Source organism: Acomys minous (genome assembly GCF_964271855.1).
Source record: "Acomys minous genome assembly, chromosome: 17".
NCBI classification, from domain to species: domain Eukaryota; kingdom Metazoa; phylum Chordata; class Mammalia; order Rodentia; family Muridae; genus Acomys; species Acomys minous.
The window spans coordinates 22,479,099-22,502,215 of record NC_140500.1 but is presented as its reverse complement, the minus strand read 5'-3'; the positions used below and the strand labels follow the sequence as shown (position 1 = coordinate 22,502,215).

The 23,117-nt window shown below is 39.7% G+C and overlaps 1 protein-coding gene and 1 pseudogene across 3 annotated transcripts in view; one reads left to right on the top strand and one right to left on the bottom strand.

The window, feature by feature from the left end:
* Nucleotides 1-23,117, top strand: part of LOC311588396 (C-type lectin domain family 6 member A-like) — a 167,904-nt gene that overhangs the window by 68,109 nt on the left and 76,678 nt on the right. The gene's annotated exons all lie outside the window — the stretch shown is intronic.
* Nucleotides 7,994-9,161, bottom strand: LOC311588394 (uncharacterized protein C20orf96-like; annotated as a pseudogene). The gene has a single exon. The product of its transcript is annotated as an uncharacterized protein C20orf96-like (transcript).

Genomic DNA, 23,117 nt, shown 5'->3' with positions numbered 1-23,117 from the left:
AAAACAGAGATGGCAAGATGTCTAAAGGACAGCGTAAAAGCATACGCAAAACCCCCCAAAACAACATAGCGTCTCCAGTTCCCAGCTATCCCAAAGAAAACAACCCAGAGAACTCCAATACAACGGAAACACAAAAAAAAATGACCTCAAATCCTTGGTAATGAGGATGATAATGGAGGAAACAAATAAAATTCGAAATCAGATGCAGGAAGACGCAGAGAAGCAGGTGCGAGACATAAAAGAAGCACATAGAGTGGAACTGGAAAATTTTTAGGAACATGTAAACAACCAGATGAAAGAAATAAAAAAATCCGTTCAGGATATGAAGATGAAAATGGATTCAATGATAAACACACAGACAGAAGAAAAACGAGAACGTGATGCCTCACAGAAGAAGGCGAATGACACAGTGCTGAGCTTTTCCAACAGAATCCAAGAGATGGAAGAACGAATCTCAAGTCTAGAAGATACAATAACAGATCTTGAAGCAACCATTAAAGAAAATGCCAAATCTGGAAAACTCCTGACACAAAACATCCAAGAAATTAAGGACACCATGAAAAGAAGAAATCTGAAGATAATAGGCATTGAAGAAAGAGAAGATATCAGACTCCAAGGCCCAGAAACTATTCTCAACAAAATCATAGAAGAAAATTTCCCCAATCTAAAGAAAGAGATGCCTATAAACATACAAGAGGCATACAGAACACCAAATAGAATTGACCAGAAAAGAAAAACTGCCCATCACATAACAATCAAAACACAAAACATACAGAACAAAGAAAAAATATTAAAAGCTGCAAGGGAAAAGGACCAAATAACATTTAATGGCAAACCTATCAGAATTACACCCGACTTCTCAGCAGAGACCATCAAAGCCAGAAGGGCCTGGACAGAGATCCTGCAAAACCTAAGAGACCACAGATGCCAGGCCAGACTACTTTACCCAGCAAAACTATCAATAAACATTGATGGAGAAAACAAAATATTCCAGGACAAAACCAAATTCAAACAGTACCTATCCACAAATCCAGCTTTACAGAAGGTACTAGAAGGAAAACTCCATCCCAAAGGGTCAAGCTACAACCAAAACTACTCAGGAAATAGATAACTATACCATGGCAAAAACACAACTACACAAACGCTCGACTGGAACCAACATCAAAATTAAGACTCTTAATAGTAACTGGTCATTAATATCTTTCAACATTAATGGTCTCAATTCTCAAATAAAAAGACACAGACTAACTGAATGGGTGCATAAACAGGATCCAACATTCTTCTGCATTCAAGAAACACATCTCACCCATAATGATAGGCATTACCTCAGGATAAAAGGTTGGAAAACCACACATCGATCGCCACACAATAATAGTGGGAGACTTCAACACCCCACTCTCTCTGAAGGACAAGTCATCGAAACAGAAACTAAGCCGAGAAATAACATCATTAACCAATGCCATGGGTCAAATGGATCTAACAGATATCTATAGAACCTTTCACCCAAACAAGAAAGAATATACCTTCTTCTCTGCACCCCATGGAACCTTCTCCAAAATTGATTACATCGTAGTTCACAAAGAAAGCCTCAACAGATACAAGAGGATTGAAATAATACCTTGTATCCTATCAGATCACCATGGGCTTAGGCTGCAATTCAACAACAACAGAAATAACAAAAAGCCTACACGTATGTGGAAACTAAACAACTCTCTGCTAAATGACACCTGGGTCTGGGAAGAAATAAAGAAAGAAATCAAGGAGTTTCTGAAATTCAATGAAAATGAAGGAACAACATACCCAAATTTGTGGGATACATTGAAAGCAGTGCTAAGAGGAAAATTCATAGCACTAAGTGCCTTTAAAAAGAAATTGGAAGCATCACACATAAACACCTTAACGACACAACTGGAAGCCCTAGAAAAAAAAGAAGCAGAAACACCCAAAAGGAGTAGACATCTGGAAATAATCAAACTCAGGGGTGAAATTAACAAATTAGAAACTAAGAAAACAGTCCAAAGAATCAACAAAACCAAGAGCTGGTTCTTTGAGAAAGTCAACAAGATAGACAGACCATTAGCCAAACTAACTAAAAGGCAGAGAGACAGTATTGAAATCAACAAAATCAGAAATGAAAAGGGAGACATAACAACAGACACTGAAGAAATACAAAGAATCATAAGATCCTACTTTGAAGGCATATATGCCACAAAATTTGAAAATCTAATGGAAATGGACGATTTTCTTGACCAATTTCACTTGCCAAAGTTGAGTGAGGAGCAGATAAACAAGCTAAATAGTCCCATTTCCCCTACAGAAATTGAAGTAATCATTGATAGTCTCCCAACCAAAAAAAGCCCAGGGCCAGATGGTTTCAGTGCAGAATTCTACCAGACCTTCAAGGGCGAGCTAATACAGATACTCTTCAAGCTACTCCAAAAGATAGAAAGGGATGGAACATTACCAAATTCAAATTCATTTTTTGAGGCCATAGTCTCATTGATATCTAAACCTCACAAAGACTCAACAAAGAAAGAGAATTTCAGACCAATTTCTCTGATGAACATCGATGCAAAAATACTAAATAAAATACTTGCAAATCGAACACAAGAGCACATCAAAGATATCATTCATCATGACCAAGTAGGCTTCATTCCAGGCATGCAGGGATGGTTTAATATACGGAAATCCATCAATGTAATCCACCACATAAACAAACTGAAAATAAAAAAACACATGATCATCTCTTTGGATGCAGAGAAAGCATTTGATAAAATCCAACACCCATTCATGTTTAAAGTTTTAGAGAGATCGGGAATACAAGGCACTTTACTCAACATAAGAAAGGTTATATATAGGAAGCCAAAAGCCAAAATCAAAGTAAATGGTGAGATACTCAAGGAAATTCCTCTAAAATCAGGAACAAGGCAAGGCTGCCCACTCTCTCCATATCTCTTCAATATAGTACTCGAAGTTCTAGCCAGAGCAATAAGACAACAAATGGAGATCAAGGGTATTCAAATGGGAAAGGAAAAAGTCAAATTATCCCTATTTGCAGATGATATTATAATGTACATAAGTGACCCTCAAAATTCCACCAGAGAACTCCTACAGCTGATAAACACCTTCAGCAAATTGGCTGGATACAAAATTAACTCCAAAAAGTCTGTAGCCTTCCTATACACAAATGACAAGCCTGCAGAGGAAGAAATTAGGAAAACTACACCCTTCACATTAGCCACAAGCAATATAAAGTACTTAGGAGTTACTCTAACCAAGCAAGTGAAGGACTTGTTTAAAAAAAATTTCAAAACTCTGAAGAAAGAGATTGAAGATGACATGAGAAGATGAATGATCTTCCTTGCTCATGGATTGGGAGAATTAACATAATAAAAATGGCCATCCTACCAAAAGCAATCTACAGATTCAATGCAATCCCTATCAAAATACCTACACAATTTTTTAAAGACATTGAAAGTTCAATTCTGAACTTCATATGGAAAAACAAAAAACCCAGAATAGCTAAAACAATCTTGTACAATAAAAGGTGCTCCGGAGGAGTCTTCATACCGGATCTCAAACTGTACTATAAAGCAATAGTAATTAAAACAGCATGGTACTGGCACAGTAACAGGCTGGTTGATCAGTGGAATCGAATCGAAGACCCAGATATGAATCCACACACATATGTTCATTTGATTTTCGACAAAGAAGCCAAATCCATTCGATGGAAAAGGGATAGCATCTTCAACAAATGGTGCTGGTCTAACTGGATGTCTATGTGTAAAAAAATGCAACTGGAGGCATATTTGTCACCTTGTACAAAACTCAAATCCAAGTGGATTAAAGACCTCAACATAAAACCAGAGACACTAAGTCACTTAGAAGAAAAAAATGGGAAAGAGCCTGGAACATATTGGCACAGGAGACAACTTTCTGAACAGAACACCAACAGCCCAGGCATTAATGTCAACAATTAATAAATGGGACCTCATGAGGCTGAGAAGCTTCTGTAAGGCAGGAGACACTGTCAAGAGAACAAAGCAACAGCCTACCGACTGGGAAATGATCTTCACCAACCCTACATCTGACAAAGGTCTAATATCCAAAATAGATAAAGAACTCAAGAAATTAAACACCACCAAACCAAATAACCCAATTGAGAAATGGGGCTTGGAACTAAACAGAGAATTCTCAACAGAGGAATATCAAATGGCCGAGAAACACTTAAAGAAATGCTCAACTTCCTTAATCATCAGGGAAATGCAAATCAAAACAACTCTGAGATTCCATCTTACACCCATCAGAATGGCTAAGATCAAAAATTCAAGCGACACCACATGCTGGCGAGGATGTGGGGAGAGAGGAACACTCCTTTATTGCTGGTGGGAATGCAAACTAGTACAACCACTTTGGAAGTCTATCTGGTGCTCTCTCAGAAAAATGGGAATAAGGCTTCCTCAAGACCCAGCTATTCCACTCCTTGGAATATACCCAGAAGATGCTCCAGCACACAGCAAGAAAATTTGCTCAACCATGTTCATAGCAGCCTTATTCATAATAGCCAGAACATGGAAACAGCCTAAGTGTCCCTCAATAGAAGAATGGATAAAGAAACTGTAGTACATATACACTATGGAATACTATTCAGCTATTAAAAAGAAGGAATTCCCGAAATTTGTGGATAAATGGATTGAGCTAGAAATGATCTTAATGAGTGAGTTAAGCCAGAAGCAGAAAGACTCAAAGGGTATATACTCACTTATATCTGCATATTAGCCCAAGGGGCATGTCCCACGAAAGACTTCACTTACCAGGAAGCTGAGACAAAGGGGAGACATTCTATTGGGACTCTAGATGAGAGAATCATGGGAGAATGGCAAAGTAGAAGGATCCAGAGGGTCCTAGAAGCCTACAAGTAGAACATTATGATAGGCAGATTTGGGCCCAGGGGTCCCGCTCAAACTAAGGCACCAGCCAAGGACAATACACGTGGTAAATCTTAAACCCCTACCCAGATCTGGCCAATGGACAGAACACTCTCCACAGTAGAGTAGAGAGTGGGATATGACTTTCTCACATACTCTGGTGCCTCACCTTTGACCATGTCCCCTGGAGGGGGAGACCTGGTGGCACTCAGAGGAAGGACAGCAGGTTACCAAGAAGAGACTTGATACCCTATGAACATATACAAGGGGAGATAATCCCCCTCAGGAATAGTCGTAGGGGAGGGGAATAAGGGAAAAATGGGAGGGAGGGAAGAATGGGAGGATACAAGGAATGGGATAACCATTGAGATGTAACAAGAATAAATTAATAAAGAAGAAAAAAAAAGAAAATTGAGCCTACATTATTCCATCACTCTTATCTTTCCTTTCCCACCTGCCTCCTTCTTCTGTTCTATTCCTCTCCCCTAGACTTTTGAGGATGGGGTAGGGGCTCTTTTCCCCCACTGTCTGACTTCAGCCTGTCCAGTCTTATCAGGATAGCCTGCATTACCTTCTACTGTGTGCCTTCAAGTCCACCCACCAACAGGGAGTGATCCAATTGTGGGCACCAGAGTTTGTCTCAGAGGTAGTCCCTACTCGTCTCCCTCTACCAATGTGTAGAATGAGCTGCCTATTGGCTATGTCTGAACAGAGGGTCTAGGTTCTCTGCTTGCAACATCCTTGGTTGATTTATCCATTTGCCCAGTCCCATCCCCTTGTCCACATCTTCTGGGCCTCACAATTTCCTTGTGGAGCTCCAGACCCCTTTGTTTCATTCCATCCTCTAACTCCTTCATGCAACTCTCAGTATTCTGCCCAGAGATGGGCATCTGTGCTGATTACCTACTGGGTGGAGCTTTTCAGAGGAGATCTATCTTGGCATAACATCCATGTATAAGTGAGTATATACAATGTGTGTCTTTCTGGGTCTGAGTTACCTCACTCAGGATGATCTTTTCTAGTTCTAGCCATTTTCCTGAAAAATTCAAGATTTCCTTTTGCTGTTGTTGTTGTTGTTGTTGTGTGTTGCAAACACTTTAACAAACTCCAAAATTGGCACCACACAATTTTACAAACTTATTTAAAACATTATGAGATTTGTTTTTGCATTTTTTTGTCGGCGAAGGGGGGTAACATAATCAGTAGATTGGAGATAAATTCTTAATATGTAGCATTGGCTGGCCTGGAACTCACCATGTAGATCAGGTTGGCCTTGTACTCACAGAGATAAACCGTCCTCTGCCTCTCAAGTGATGGGATTAACTGTTCAAGTTAGGCCAGTGTAAAAACATAAATAACAAAACCCAGAACAATTTGGCATCTCTAGATCCCAGGTATCCCAAAGAAAGCAACCCAGAGAACTCAATGAAATACAAGAAAATGACCTCAAATCCTTAGTAATGAAGATGATAATGGAGGAAATGAATAAAATCCGTAATCAAGTGCAGGAAGATGCAGCCAAATAGGTGAAAGATATAAAAGGCCTATAGAATGGCACTGGAAAAAATTTCAGTAAAATACAAACAACCAGATGAAGGAAATCAATAAAACAATTCAAGATCTAAGGCCTATAAAGAGGCAATGGAAGAAACTCAGGAATACACAAACAATCAGATGAAAGAAATAAATAAAACAGTTCAAGATCTGAGGATGAAAATGGATGCTATGATAAAGACACAGACAGAGTAAAACCGGGAATGAGACAGCCTAGAAAGGAAGGCAAGAAACACACAGCTGAGTTTCTTTTACAGAATCCAGAGATGAGGGAATGAATCTTGGGGCTAGAAGATACAATAATGGATCTAGAAGCAACCATTAAAGAAAATACTATATCTGAAAAACTCCTGGCACAAAGCATCCAAGAAATCAAGGACACCATGAAAAGAAGAAACCTGAGGATAATAGGCATTGAGGAAAGAGAAGATGCCAAACTCCAAGGACCAGAAAATATTTTTAACAAAATCAAAGAAGAAAATTTCCCCAATTTAAAGAAGGAGATGCTTATAAACATTCAAGAGCCCAACAGAACACCAAATTGCATAGACCAGAAAAGAAAAACTTCCTGCTACATAATAATCAAAACACAAAATATACAGAACAAAGAAAAATATTAAAAGCAGTAAGAGAAAAGGGCCAAGTAACATTTAATGTCAAACCTATCAGAACTACACTAGGCTTCTCAGCAGAGACCATTAAAGCCAGAAGGGCCTCGACACAGGTCCTGGAAACCCCACGAGACCACAGATGCCAGACCAAACTTCTACACCCAGCAAAACTATCAATAACCATTGACAGACAAATCAAAATATTCCATGACAAAAACAAATTCAAGCAGTACCTAGCGCCAAATCTGGCTTAACAAAAGTTACTAGAAGGAAAAGTCCACCCCAAAGGCACAAGCTACAACCAATTTACACAGGAAATAGAAAACCACCCCAAAGGCACAAGCTACAACCAATTTACACAGGAAATAGAAAACCATACCATCACTAAAAAACAGCCTCACAACTCTCTTTTGTAACCGATATCAAAATTAAGAGATTTAGCTGTCACTGGGCATTAATATCTCTCAACATCAGTGGTCTCAATTTTCCAATCAAAAGACACAGACTAACTGAATGGATGCATAAATACGATCCAATATTCTTCTGCATCCAAGAAACACATCGCAGACACATGGATAGACATTACCTCAGGGTATAAGGCTGGAAAAATATTCCAAGCAAACAGTCACAAGAAGCAAGCTGGTGTAGCCATTTTAATATCTAATAAAATAGACTTTCAACCAAAATTCATCAAAAGGGACGAGGAAGAACTCTTCATGCTCATGAGAGGTAAAGTCAATCAAGATGACATCACAATTCTGAATATCTATGCTCCCAATACAAGGGCACCCACATACCAAGAAACAAGCAGGCTGAACTGGGAATTCTTGCCTGGTCCGCACAGCAGAGAGACGGGGAGGGGAGGGGCTGTGGGCCAAGTTCATAATGGAACCGTCATCTCGTGAGTCAATGGATGGAACTCGTGGTGCTGGGAAGAGTAGAGAGAGGGCGGGGCCAGACACTGCCATCTAGAAGGGGAACGGCTCCTGCAGGGGAATGTCGAGCTCAACGTTCATGTCTGGGGTGCATTTGGGTCTCTGAAGTAGAATATCCTTAGAAACGACCTCTCAGGGGTTCGAGACATCTGCTACATTTGCTTCACCTCCTCTTCTAATGCCGGTATCTCTTTCCTCAACTGTACAGTTTGCTCTCTCAACCAGCCCACATGCCTCTGCATGTTCTGGCTGTTCAGTGACTTCAGCAGAAGTAGTTCCTCGTGGGGTTTTTGGGTTTTCACTACCAGAGACTTCTGGATGTTATTCTTCTTCTCCTGAATCTCGTTGGAAAAACGTGCCAGAACCACTTCATGCATCTCCCTGAGGTTCTCCAGTTCATCCTATTGCCTATCCTTTGCCTGCTGCACCTGGCGTATGCGGTTGGCCATGTGAACGGACCTGACTGTGTACTCGTGGTCCACATAGGTGCTCAGGAAATTCACCTCCTCGTGTGTCTTCTGGATCTCAGCATTTAGCTGATCCACCTCCTGCTGCAGGCTGTTTGTCTTTCTCTTCTCCTTTTCTTTCCACTCCTGGAGTTCATCTCTCAGCTGCTGTACCCGCTTCTTGTTTGAATACTCCAAGATGTCGATGGTATTCCCGAGGATGTCCTGCTGCTGGAGCATTGAGCGTGCATTCACCGCCCAGCTGTCCTCCATGTCCTGGATGGACTGGGCCACCTCCAGGTTGAGCTTGCTTAGGAAGCCCTCAGGATTGTAGAGCTCCTGGAGTGAGGTCTGCTGGCTTCGAAGCATCAACCTCATCAGCTGGATTTTGCTCTGCGTCTTTCCCATGGTGCGGATGCTCCCTTCTTCCAAGTCTTAGATTCTTCATTCGGTTTGCCATATCTACAGAACTGTAGGAGTGCACCCCTGGTTGCATACTAGTCAGAGTCTTCATTTCGCTTTTGTTGGAGTTTTTGGGTTGTCCCAGACGCGGCAGGGCAAACGGCTTCAAGTTCTTCTTTGATGGCGGTTCTTGAAACTTGTGTCCTGAGGAGTGAGTCCTAGAGTGGGTGTTTTTTTTCGCCATTGGGGAAAAAAGTTTTGCTCCTCCGAGCACAGACTGCCTCCAGATGCGGTGAGGTGTCAGCCACCTCTCAGATGATGTGTTTTATGGGCTCTTTGATTCAGCTTTCAAATATTTTATTGAATATTTTTGCCTTAATGTTCATAAGGGAAATTAGACTGAAATTCTCTTTGTTTTTGGTTGGGTCTTTGTGAGGGTTTGGTATCAGTGTGACTGTAGCCTCATAGAATGAGTTTTTCAATGTTTCTTCTGTTTTTATTTCATGGAATAGTTTGACGAGTATTGGTATTAGTCCTTGAAAGTCTGATAGAATTCTGTGCTGTAACTACCTGTCCTTTTTTGGGAGAGGGTGTTGGGGGGTTGGGGGGGAGACTCTTAATGACTGCTATTTCCTTTGTGCTATTAGAACTACTTAATTTGTTTACCTGATTTTGATTTAACATTGGTAATTGGAATCTACAGAACTATCTACCCAAATACAAAAGAGTATACTTTCTTCTCAGCACCCCATGGAACCTTCTCCAAATTTGATCACATAGTAGGTCACAAAGCAAGCTTCAACAGATACAAGAATATTGAAATAATACCTTGTATCTTATCAGATCACCCTGGTCTAAGGCTGGACTTCAACAACAACAGAAATAACAAAAAGCCTACTCACACATGGAAACTAAACAACTTTCTACTTAATGACACGTGGGTCATAGAAGAAATAAAGGAAGAAATAAAAGACTTCCTGAAATTCAATGAAAATGATGGAACAACATACCCAAATGTATGGAACACATTGAAAGCAGTGCTAAGAGGAAAATTCTAGCGCTAAGTGCCTTTAAAAAGAAATTGGAAACATCCCACATAAGCAACTTAACAAAGCATCTGGAAGCTCTAGAAAAGAAAGAAGCAGAATCACCCAAGAGGAATAGATGTCTCATCAATTTTTAAAAAAGAAGGCGCTTAATGATATGAACTTTCCTCTTATTAGTCCTTTCATTGTATTTCCTAAGTTAGGATATGTTGTATCTTCATCTTCACTGAATTTGAGGAAGTCTTTAATTTCTTTCTGTATTTCTTCCTTATTTTAGTGGTCATCGAGTATAGAGTTGTTCAGTTTATATCAGTGTTCAGGCTTTCTGTTTTTTCTTGTTCAAGTCTAGCCTTAATCCATGGTGATTTGATAGAAAATAAGTTTGTTTTCTTCAGTTTTAGGTACATTGACCATCTTCGTATTAGACACTTTGCAGTAGAGAAAATGAGAGCCCTGTCTTCCAGGATTGCCTCCTCAAATGCATGATCCAAGCAGGAGAGGACTGAGTTAATCTATTGATGAGACTTTCCAGCTATTGATGGAGCCTTATGTATGGCGTATGGTAATTTTCACTTCCAGTATTTCAGTTTTGTTTTTCTTCTAACTCCTCTCTCGTACATTGCATAGTCATTTAATTTATTCAGCTGTTTGTCTATATCCTCTTGGATTTCATGTAGGAACTCAATTATTGTCTTTCTTTTTAAAAAACATGCTTGCAGCAATTTTTTTTGTTCTTTTCTTAAGATTTCTTCTAATTCACTATCCTGGAGGCCATTACTCTGATTTTAGTAGTAGTGGTGTTTTGAATAAGAAACGTTTTTGGTAGTCTTATTTATTTGTTCACTTTGTACCCAGATATTGGTGTTCTTTGGTGAGGCTTGTGGAAACTTAAGGAGGTGCAGCCTTACAGGAAAAAGGACACTGTGTCATGGTGTGTGTGTGTGTGTGTGTGTGTGTGTGTGTGTGTGTGTGTGTGTGTGTATGTGTCCCAGTTAGGGTTACTACTGCTGTAATGAAACACCATAACCAAAGCAAGTGGTTAAGGAAAAGGCTTATTTGGCCTACACTTTCATATTGTTCACCATCAAAGAATGTCAGGACAAAACTCAAACAGGACATGAACCTGAACACAAGAGTGGATGCAGATGCCATGGAAGAATGCTGCTCAATGGCTTATTCACCCTGGCTTGCTCAACCTGATTTCTTTTAAAACTGAGGACCACATGCCCAGGGATGCACTATCCACAATGGGCTGGACTCTCCCCTATCAATCACTAATTAAGTAAATGTTACACAGGCTTGACTGCGGCATGATCTTATGGATGTATTTTCTCAATTGAGGTTCTTTCCTCTTAGGTGATTATAGCTTGGGTCAAGTTGATATAAAACTAGACAGGACAGATGGAAAAATTAGAATAATGTTAAGGTCCACACACTTTTAAAATCATGGAACATTGTAGCTGAGAAGCAGTGATGAGGAAAAAGGACAGAAGAAAAGATGTAAAAAAAGGGGGTGGAAGAATATAAGTTATGCATGGAAAGCATAGTAGAGAGTACTCATTGGTAGATTTTGTACAGAAACCTACAGAATTACTCTAAACATAACAATGTAATGAATAAACTATACTAAAGCAAGAGCATTTATGTATGCATATATATGCAGGATTGCAGGTGAACAAATATTTCAAAAAACTCTTAAAGTGACAAAATGAATAAAAACAATAAAAAAGCAAAATATGATTAAGTACAGTAGATTAAAACATATTATATAAGTCAGCATTTCTTCCTCTGTGGGATGGGCTTTGAACTTTCCACTCCTGTGATGATTCGTGGATCAAGCCGCACTGGTGTGGGAAGGACATTTGGCAATTCAAGTTTAAGCTCACAAAGCCTGGTTTGGGATGTGCCCTGCCTGTTGGAGTGTAAAAGTTCCCTATGGAGTGACATTCTGTCCCAGCCTCACTGAGTTGAGATGTCTACTCCTTATTAAAGCCTGAGGCTCTCTCTGGCTTCTCTTAGTACTGTGTGTGGTAAGTGCAAGTGGGAACCTCTCGCTGCAGCATTTGTGAAAAAAGAGGTGGAAAGTCATTGCCTGGGGTTAACCTCAGACTTCCACCTATCCCTATACACTGCTGGAACTTTTCTAGTTCCCTGGGTCACATATTGCTGCAACTTCTTCAGCTCACCAGGGCACTGCCTATTCCACCACTAGCATTTGTGTTCAGTTGACTCACCTTTCCAGCCTGTGTGAATAAAGAATAGTGCTTCCTTCCTCCCCCAACCATCATCACTGCTCTCTGTGAAGAAGCTTCCCTGCAGAGATCTCTCTTTTCTTTTTTTTGTGTTTTCTTTTTTTCTCCTTTATTAATTTATTCTTGTTACATCTCAATGGTTATCCCATCCCTTGTATCCTCCCATTCTTCCCTCCCTCCCATTTTCCCCTTATTCCCCTCCCCTATGACTGTTCCTGAGGGGGATTACCTCCCCCTGTATATGCTCATAGGGTATCAAGTCTCTTCTTGGTAACCTGCTGTCCTTCCTCTGAGTGCCACCAGGTCTCCCCCTCCAGGGGACATGGTCAAAGGTGAGGCACCAGAGTATGTGAGAAAGTAATATCCCACTCTTCACTCTACTGTGGAGAATGTTCTGTCCATTGGCTAGATGGATTGAGCTAGAAATGATCATAATGAATGAGTTAACCCAGAAGCAGAAAGACTCAAAGGGTATATACTAACTTATATCTGCATATTAGCCCAAGGGGCATGTCCCATGAAAGCCTTCACTTACAAGGAAACTGAGACAGAGGGGAGGACATTCTATTGGGACTCTAGATGAGAGAAGCATGGGAGAATGGCAAAGTAGAACGATCCAGAGGGTCCTAGAAACCTACAAGTAGAACATTATGATAGGCAGATTTGGGCCCAGGGGTTCCGCTCAAACTAAGGCACCAGCCAAGGACAATACAGGTGGTAAACCTTAAACCCCTACCCAGATCTTCTTTCTTTTCAACCCCCATCTCCAAACCCAAGAATGTAAGATAAAGGAAAAGAGAGACATCTCTGAGTCTAACCTTCTTTTCTCTCTAACTAAGACCAATAATAACTTGTAACCAACTCCCATTGATAATAACACAAGAAAGCAACCAGAAAACCTACATGTCCCCCTTAAAGGAAATGGGGCATTGTTCTCCTCAGATTTCTTCTGGCTGATTTAGGACAAATAAAACCTTTGTAGGTGTCCAAATAGAATTGGGGAAATGGCTAAAAAAAGCTAGGAATAGCATTTGTAGTCCAGTTTCTAAATGTTCAGAAATTCCACACTTAATTAGAGTCCTGTATGGGATAGTCTGAAATGCTGGACCAACTGGGATTTCTTTAAAAGTGTCCTGGGAGGAGCAGCAACTGAAGCACTTGAGTGTGGAACATGAAGGATACAGGATGTTAGTGTCCAGCACACTGAGAGGAATGAATCCTGTGAGTTCTGATCCAGCTTCAGTGTCCAGTTCTTTTGTTCTGAAAGCATATAATTTCTCACAAGCCTTATATAGTCCTAAAATTATAAGTGTATAAGGTTTGGGTTATGCAGAGAACATTTAAGGCTGTATTCTGGTCTTTGTAAGAGCAGAAAAAAGACATCTGTAGTCTTCATTCATGCCCTATGAAGAATGGCATCTAATAATAAATCATAGGGGTTCTGTAGCCAACAAGAATCATTTTCTGTGCCTCAACTTTCACGTTTCAGTCAGACTCAGAGCTATTCCCATAAGGTGGGATTAGCAATATAAGTTACCTGCTTGTTCTTCAGTTTAAATTCTTCACATCCTGATTATATCCCCGTCCCTTATCCCCTCCCAATCCCCCCTCCCTCCCTTATCTCTCCCTCCCTTCCTTAGTCTTCAGAAAGGGGAGCCATCCTCCCTTAATATCTGACCTCAGCCTATCAAGTCTCATCTGTACTACCTGTAACCTCTTCCTCTGTGGCCTGGGAAGACCATTCTGCCAGGGGGACCAGAATGCATGTTCGAAGTACTCTCTACTCTCCACAGGTGGGGCCTACAAAGAGACTTCACTACTACATCTGAGTAGAGGGTCTAGGTGCACATTATATATGGCCCTTGGTTGATGTTTCAGTCTCTGTATTGTAGTGTAGTTATCCTGTATTATGTGGCTAATATCCACTTATGAGTGAATATACACCATGTGTGTTTCTGGGTCTGGATTACCTCCCTCAGGATGATCTTTTCTAGTTCCATCCATTTGCCTGCAAATTTCAAGATTTCCTTGTTTTTTTATAGCTGAATAGCATTCTATTGTGTAAATGTACCACAGTTTTTAAAAAAAATTTCTTCAGTTAAGGGACATTTAGGCTATTTCTAGATTCTGGCTATTATGAATAAAGCTGCTATGAACATAGTTGAGCAAATGTCTTTGTTGTATAGCTGGGTCCTGAGGTAGGGTTATTCCCAGTTTCTTGAGAAAACACCAGATTGATTTCCAAAGCAGTTGTACACATTTGCACTCCCATCAGCAATAGAGGAGTGTTCCTCTTTCTCTACATCCTCGCCAGCATGTGCTGTCACCTGTGTTTTTTATCTTAGGCATTCGGATAGGTATAAAATGGAATCTCAGAGTTGTTTTGATTTGCATTTCCCTCATAACTAGGGATGTTGAGCATTTCTTTAAGTGTTTCTTGGTCATTTGATATTCCTCTGTTGCAAATTCACTGTTTAATTCTGTACCTCATTTTAAAACTGGGTCATTTGGTGTGGTGGTGTTTAAGTTTTTGAGTACTTTATGTATTTTGGATGTTAGCCCTTTGTCAAATGTAGGGTTGGTGAAGATATTTTCCCAGTCTTTAGGCTGTTGTTTTGCTCTGTTGACAGGGGCCTTTGCCTGACAGAAGCTTTTCACTTTTTAAAATTTAATTAATTTATTCAGATTACATCTAAATTGTTACCCCATCCCTTGTATCCTCTCGTTCCTCCCTCCCTCCCACTTTCACCTTATTCCCCTCCCCCCATGTCTGCAACCAAAAAGGACCTCTCTCCCCCACTATATGACCATAGGCTATAAAGGCTTTTCACTTTCTTAATGTACCATTTATTAGTGGTTGATCTTAGTCCCTGGCTGTTCGTGTTCTGTTCAGGAAGTTGTCTCCTGCACGAATGGGCTCAAGGCTCTTCTCCACTTTTTCATCTAACAGATTCAGTGTGTATGCTTTCATGTTGAGGTCTTTAATCCATTTGGACTTCATCCTTGTGCAGGGTGATAGATATGGATGTATTCTCATTTTTGTACATGTAGCCATCCAGTTAGACCAGCATCATTTGTTGAAGATGCTGTCATTTTTCCATTGTGTGGATTTGGCTTCTCTGTCAAAAATCAAGTGTCCATAGGTATGTGGGTTTATTTCTGGGTCTTTGATTCGATACCATTGATCAACCAGCCTATTGCAATGCCAGTACCATGCTGCTTTTATTACTGTTGCTCTATAGTACAGCTTGAGATCTGGGATGGAGATTCCTCCAGAAGATCTTTTATTGTATAGGATTGTATTAGCTACTCTAGATTTTTTGTTTTCCGTGTGAAGATAAGAATTGATCTTTCAAAGTCAGTAAGGATTTGTGTCGGTATTTTGATGGGAATTGCATTGAATCTGTAGATTATTTTGGTCAGATATCTATTTTTACTATGTTGATTCTCCCAATCCTCAAGCATGGGATATCTTTCCATCTTCTGAAATCTTCTTCAAATTCTTTCTTCAGAGATTTGAAGGTTTTTTTTTTCATAAAAATCTTTTGCTTTCTGGTTTAGAGTTACACCAGGATGCTTTATATTATTTGTGGCTATTGTGAAGGTTGTAGTTTTTCTAACTTCTTTCTCATCCTTTTCACCACTTGTATACAGGTGGGCTACTGATTTTTTTCAGTTGATTTTGTATCCAGCGACTTTGCTTAAAGTGTTTGTCAACTGTAGGGGTTCCTTGGCAGAATTTTTGGTGTCATTTCTGTATACTATCATATCATCTGCGAATAGTGATAGTTTGAATTCTTTCCAATTTATATCCCCTTGATCTCCTTTAGTTCCTTACTGCTCTAGTTAGGACTTCGAGTACTACATTGAAGAGATATGGAGAGAGTGGACAACCTTGTCTTTTCCCTGATTTCAGTGGAACTGATTTAACTTTCTCTTCATTTAATTCATGTTGGCTATAGGCTTGCTGTATATTGCCTTTATTATGTTGAGGTATGTGCCTTCTATATCTGCTCTCTCCAGGACTTTTAAAATGAATGGGTGTTGGATTTTGTCAAATGCTTTTTCTGCATCTAAGGAGATGATCATGTGTTTTTTCCTTTCAGTTTGTTTATATAATGTATTACATTGATGCATTTCTGTATAGCAAACCTCCCCTGCATGCTTGGGATGAAGCCTACTTGGTCATGGTGATTGATAGTTTTGATGTGTTCTTGAATTTGGTTTGTGATTATTTTATTGAGTATTTTCACATCAATGTTCATAAGAGAAATGGGTCTGAAATCCTCTTTCTTTGTAGAGTCTTTCTGTGGTTTAGGTATTAAGGTGACTGTGGCCTCATAAAATGAGTTTGGTAACGTTCCTTCTGTTTCTATTTTATGGAACAGTTAGAAGAGAACTGGTATTAGCGTCTCTCCGAAGGTCTGGTAGAATTCTGTGCTGAATCAACTTGGTTTGGCCTTTTTGTTGTTTTTGGGTTTTTGATGACTGCCTTGATTTCTACTTAGGTGTAATAAGACTTTTCAATGTGCTTGCCTGATCTTGATTCAATTTTGGTAGTTGGTACTTATCAAGAATATTGTCCATTTGATTTAGGTTTTCAAATTTTGTGACATATAGGCTTTTGAAGTAAGACTTGATGAATCTTTGGATTTCCTTAGTGTCTGCCATTATGTCTCCCTTTCCCTTTCTCGTTTTGTTGGTTTGAATACTCTCCCTCTGTCTTCTAGTTACTTTGGCTAGAGGTTTGTCAACCTTGTGAATTTTCTTAAAGAACTGGTTTCATTGATTCTTTGAATTGTTTTCTTTGTTTTTAATTTATTGATTTCAGCCTTGAGTTTGATGATTTCCAGCCTTGTACTCCTCTTGGGTGTGTCTGCTTCTTTTTGTTCTAGAACTTTCAGATGTGCTGTTAAGTTGTTAATATGGGATCTCTCCAGTTTCTTTATAAAGACACTTAGTGCTATGAACTTTCCTCTTAGCCCTGCTTTCATTGTGTCTCTAAGTTTGAGTATGTTGTGCCTTCAGTTTCATTCAATTCTAGGACGTTTTAAATTTCTCTTTTCATTTATTTCCTTCCCCAGATGTCATTGAGTAGGGAGTTGTTCATTTTCCATGAGTTTGTAGGCTTTCCATTGTTTCTTTCATTGTTGAGTTCTATCTTTAATCCATGGTGGTTCGACCAGAGGCAAGGATTATTTTAATTCTCTTGTATCTGTTGAGGTTTGCTTTGTGACCAAGTATGTAGTCAATTTTGGAGAAGGTTCCATGAGGTACTGAAAAGAAAGTGTATTCTTTTGTGTTTGCATGAAATGTAGATATCAGGTACATTTGTTTCATGATGTTTATTATTTTCTTTGTTTCTCTATTTAGTTTCTGTCTAAATGATCTGTCTCTTGGGGCGGAAGGGGTGTTGAAGTCTCCCACTATTAATGTGTGGGATTTGATGTGTGGTTTAAGCTTTAGTAATGCTTCTTTTCTGAATCTCATTGCTCCTGCATTTGGGGCATAGATGTTCATACTTGAGACATCATCTTGGCATGTATTTTCCTTTGATGAGGATGAAGTGACCTTCATCATCTCTTTTGATTAGTTCTGGTTGAAAGCCTATTTTATTGCATAGTATAATGGCCACTCCAGCTTGCTTCTTTAGTCCATTTGCTTGGAATACAGTTTCCAACTCTTTACTTTGAGGTAATCTATATCTTTATTGCTGAGGTGCATTTCTTGTGTGTAGCAGAATGATGGTTTCATGTTTTCACATCCATTATGTCAGCCAGTGTCTTTCTACTGTGGAGTTGAGGTCATTGATGTTAAGAAATATTAATGACCTGTGGTTGTTAGTTCCTTCTATTTTGATGTTGCTGGTGGTAGAATGTGTGTGCTTCTGTGTTTTGGACTTGCAGCTGTGGAGTTATTTTTTCTTGTGTTTTCCTGGGTGTAGTTAGCCTCCTTGAGTTGTAGTTTTCCTTCTAGTACTTTCTGTAGGGCTGGATTTGTGTTTAGATACTGATTAAACTCGGTTTTGTCATGGAATATCTTGCTTTCTCCATCTATGGTGATTGAAAGTTTTTCTGGGTATAGTAGTCTGGGTTGGTATCTGTGTTTGAATGACTTCTATCCAGTCCCTTCTAGCTTTCACAGTCTCTGTTGAGAAGTCTGGTGTAATTTGATGGTTATGCCTTTATATGTGGCTTAACCTTTTTTCTCTTGCACCCTTTAATATTCTTTCTTTGTTCTGTACATTTACTGTTTTGATTATTATGTGGAAGGAGAAGTTTCTCATCAAATCTATTTAGGTTTCTGTAGGCTTCTTGTATTTTTATGGGAATTTGTTTATTTAGGTTGGGGAAGTTTTCTTCTATGATTTTGTTGAAAATGTTTTCTGGGCCTGGGAGCTTGGAGTCTTCTTCTATTCCTATTATTCTTAGATTTGGTCCTATTATAGTGTCTCAGATTTCTTGAGTGTTCTGTGTCAGGAACTCTTTAGTTTTAATGTTTCCTTTGATTGATGTATTGATAACTTTGATTGTATCATCCACACTAGAGAGTCTCTCTTCCATCCTTTGCATTTGGTTGGTGTGGCTTCTGTCCATCAGTCCTGTTCTCTTCCCTAAGTTTTCCAACTCTAAGATTGGCTCAGCTTGTGTTTTATTTATTTATTTTTTGCTTCTAATTTCCTATTTAGGTTGGGAATAGTCTTATTTATTTTTTCTCCTGATTGCTTCAATTTTCCTGTAAGTCTTTATAGGATTTATTCAATTCTTTCATCTCTTTGGATGCATTTCCTGTGTTTCTTTGAGTGATTTATTTTCCTCGTTCAAAGCTTCTATCATTTTCATTACCTCAGATTTAAAATCATCTCCTTGCTCTTCATGGGTGTTCATATCTCCAGGGCTTGCTGCCTTAGGATCACTGGTTTCTGGTGGTGTTATATGGCTCAGAGTTTTGTCGCTAGTCATCTTGTACTGTCCTCTAGGCATCTGGTTGTCTTTTCTGTTAGAAGGCCTAGAGGTTCCTCCAATGAGGTCTCTGTCTTTGTCCCACTTTGGCCAGGTAGGTTGTGAGCAAGTAAAGAGAGCTCCAATCCAAAGGTTGTTTACTGTGGCTTCCCAGAGGCCTCCTCAGGATGTTTGACTGTGGGTGTTAGAGCCTGCACCCAGTTCATCTCATCTAGGTTCTCTGACCCTATCCCAGTTGTGTCAGGCAGGAGAGGAGTGGGCTGATAGATTTCAAAGCCCAAAGTTGCTCAGGTGCCCAACAGTTCTTGTCAAGATTGCAAGGCTCTGTCTATCTGTTCTTTGTTCCTAATGGGCTAAGCCAGTAAACAGCTTGGGTGCTGTGAGAGATAAGAGCTTGAATCTGCTGAGGAGTCCCACAGACCTTTTAGAAATGGAAGGAAGTGTGAGCCTTGGTCTTCATCATACACAGCTTTGTCTATCTGCTCTGTATCCCAGATGGTCCAGGCTGGTAAGCAGCTGGGGGTCTGAGGGAGACCAGAGTCCAGAGCTGCTGGGGTGTTCTATAGGCCTTGAGATGACAGGGCTCTGCTTATCTGCTCTATACCCCAGTTGGGCAAGGCCTGTAACCAGATCCTGCTAGAAGGATGGCAGCTAATGTGACGTGCAGGTCTCTGCTCAGCCTGTTTGCTTTGTGTCTTAGCTGTGTCAGAGGAGTATGCTCCAGGCAGGCAAGAAGAAAGAGACTCAGGCCTGAAGCTGCTCACAGGAAGGCACCCAATGCAGATTGAGGTTGGTGCTTGGACTCAGCTCTGCCTATATGCTCTGCATCTGGGCCTGGCTGGCAGGTGACTCAAGGGCTGTGAGAAATCAGAGCTCTAAGCTGCTCAGACATTCCACAGACCCTCTTGAGATGGCAGGGCTCATGTACTGGGACTCAGTTCTTCCTGTCTGCTCTCAGTCCCAGATCTGGCAAGCTGTAGATGGACAGTTAGAGCCCAAAGCTGCATGGATTTCTCCCTGTCCTTACCAAGATGGCAGTTAATGTGGGCTGTCCCCTGGGAATTTTTGGTGAAACTCACCTACATGCAGTTTTTCCAGTTTGGACATTATTCTGTCTGCAATTTAAGAAAGGACATTTTCTCATCCAGTGGCTATCTTGCCACATTAGAAACCTTTGATGCTGTTGGAAATAGATATGGGTGTGCAGAAAGGGGCAATCTTGTTTTGGGTAAGAAAGTTTTTAAGTTAAGATAGCTTTCTTCCTCTTCCTTTTTCTTCCACAGGGCCTCTCCACCAAGGGAAAGTGATCAAATTGGAGCACCAGAGTTCATGTCAGAAGCAGTCCCTTCCCTCCCAACAACAGTGGATAATGATCTGTCCATAGGCTAGATCTGAACAGAGGGTCTAGTTTTACTGCATTCATTGTTCTTTGTTGGTGCAGGGGTTTACACAGGTTCCCTGGGTCCAGCTGGTTTGATGGTCTCCTTGTGGAGCTCCTGAACCCTCTGGGTCCTTCCATCACTCCAGTTTCACTTACCCATCTCATTGCTCCACCTGGAGTTCAGCAGCCTTTCTTAATTATCCTAAACAGTTTGCAACAGGAGCTTTCAAAAAGACTAGAACTTAACACTGTAATTTTAATAATTATGTAGGTAGCTTAGGATGTTGCTGCCAAATGTAATCTTAAATCTGTATCAATATATAAAGATTTATACCAATGTAAGATTTTTGGCTTATTATTGTTCTTTGGTCTAAAAGTAGATTAAATAACCATTTTTCTTACCATTCCTATAACCAACTGTTTTAAAATGGTAACAAACATCTATAGCCTATAGAATGACCAAAAAACAACAACAACAACAACAAAAAAAAACGTATCCTAGGAATGGGGAAAACAAGGCAAAAACAAAACAAAACATAACAAAACAAAACAACCCCCCCAAAAAAAACAAGGAAGAGAGAGAGAGAGAGAGAGAGAGAGAGAGAGAGAGAGAGAGAGACCAACAAACAAAGAAACAAGGCTGTAATTTTGCTTCTCAGTCTTTGAATGCTCAGAAAAGGCCAGAGTCTCTCTCCTTTGGCAAGTTGCAGGGTAGGATCTGGTATGGGATGCAGAATCCATAGCGATGCAGATCCTATGACTCAGGCAGCTGATCATGAGGGATGATTGAAGGAATAGGAAAGAGAGGAGGGAGCCCAGGATTCTTTTCTAGCGACTTGGGACTGGGAACACTGCTGCTAAGGTGAAAAACTTAAACTGACTAAAATTTTCCTGTAGCCAGAGCTGTAAAAGTGGCTTCTGGCCAAAAACTTCAGGTATGGAGGGGTTGTAAAAGGAGGCTCTGTAATCTGTAGATAGGCCTCTTTGAGGAGATCTCTGGTAAGCTGAAGGATACCTGCTTGTTTGAGAGGGATGATGGGGACTTTGAGGCTCTTAACTTATTTGTGAATATACAGGGAAATAATAAATAAGAGAAAAAAATAAACAACACACACACATTCAAGAAGAAAAAATGGATAAAATTAAAAACCTTTACATGAACTCCATTTATTGCCTGGTAATCATATTTATACTTCTGAGAAAAGGAATTAGCTCATAGTAACAAAGGCAATTAACTCTAAAATACAGCAAGTTTATGATTTTTTTATTAAAGCTGAACATTTCTTATCTATGTACTGACCTGGTTACACAATTTCCAGCCATCTTTTAGTTTGTAGTGAGCACAGGGAAAATACTTTTATCTATCTTTCATTCGAAGATAGAAAGTAATTTTCAACGCAAGTATTTAATGCCCAAGCTGATAAGGTATAAGGAATTATGATGAAACAGTTTGTAATTTTGACATTAAGGATTGTACTTAATTTAGACATTTCTTCATAGCCACGTTATGTTTTGGGTTCATGGGAAGTTAAAACTAACTTGTATATTTTTAAAGTACATAGCACGGTTTGTGGTACCACCTCTTATCTGGAGGCCACAATATATCTTAACCCTGTTTCCTATTGAGCCATCTGGAGGTCCACAAAAGAATTTCTTGCAGCTATAAACTTCCTATCAGCCATTTATCTTTTACTTCTAAATGAGTTTGAATTGATTCAGATATTCTCTAAAGCTATTATTAGGAAGAATGAAGTCATTAGTTTATCTGAACATCAGTGCCTCTTCATAATATCCCCTAGGAAGTTTGTTCAGAGTGGGAAAATACTCAGAAAGTGATGGTTCACATCAGTGGTAGATATCAGAGAGATGTCACAGTGCACAAATGACAGGATTTATCAGAGGTTTGAAGCAAGTGTGGGGTGCATCATGGTACAGATCTTGCAGAATACCAGGTCCTTATCAGAGAGCTCTCATGCTTGATGAACTTCCCCAAATCAATGACTCTTGACATCCTGTCAGAGGCTGGCCGCAATTTTGGGTGTGCATCATGGTACAGAACTTGCAAAAACAGCAGATCCCTTCCAGAAATCTCACACACCTACTGAACTCCTTTAATAGAATGGCTCTTGGCCTGAAAGTTCAGATCTTAACTGAAGTCCTGATTGGAAAAATCTATGATGTTGGACAATCTAGATAGCCATGTTGAAATTGTCCCAATGCAGATTTTTAAGGAAAAGTTATTTAGTCTATTTAGTTAGATTACCTGGGCTGTTTGTCTTGTTTTGGTGTCTGGTCCTCTTGAGCTCCAAAATATAAACTTTCAAAGGTATTGTACATTTTAAAATTAATGTCTTTATGGCCTATGCACACAGCACAGTTTAGTTAAATATGATTCTATGCTCCCTGTTTAAACAGGTAAGCCATTTGTTTTTCTATACATTTGTTTGTACTGTATAACCAAACAGTAAAATATATTTTTATCTATGTCATTTTAAAAATGGCATGATAAGTCATGGGAATTTTGTAGTCAAAGATTTATTGGCCATGTATAGCTGAAGCCCTGGCTGGAGATGTTTTACATCATAGTCTGTCTTAGAGCT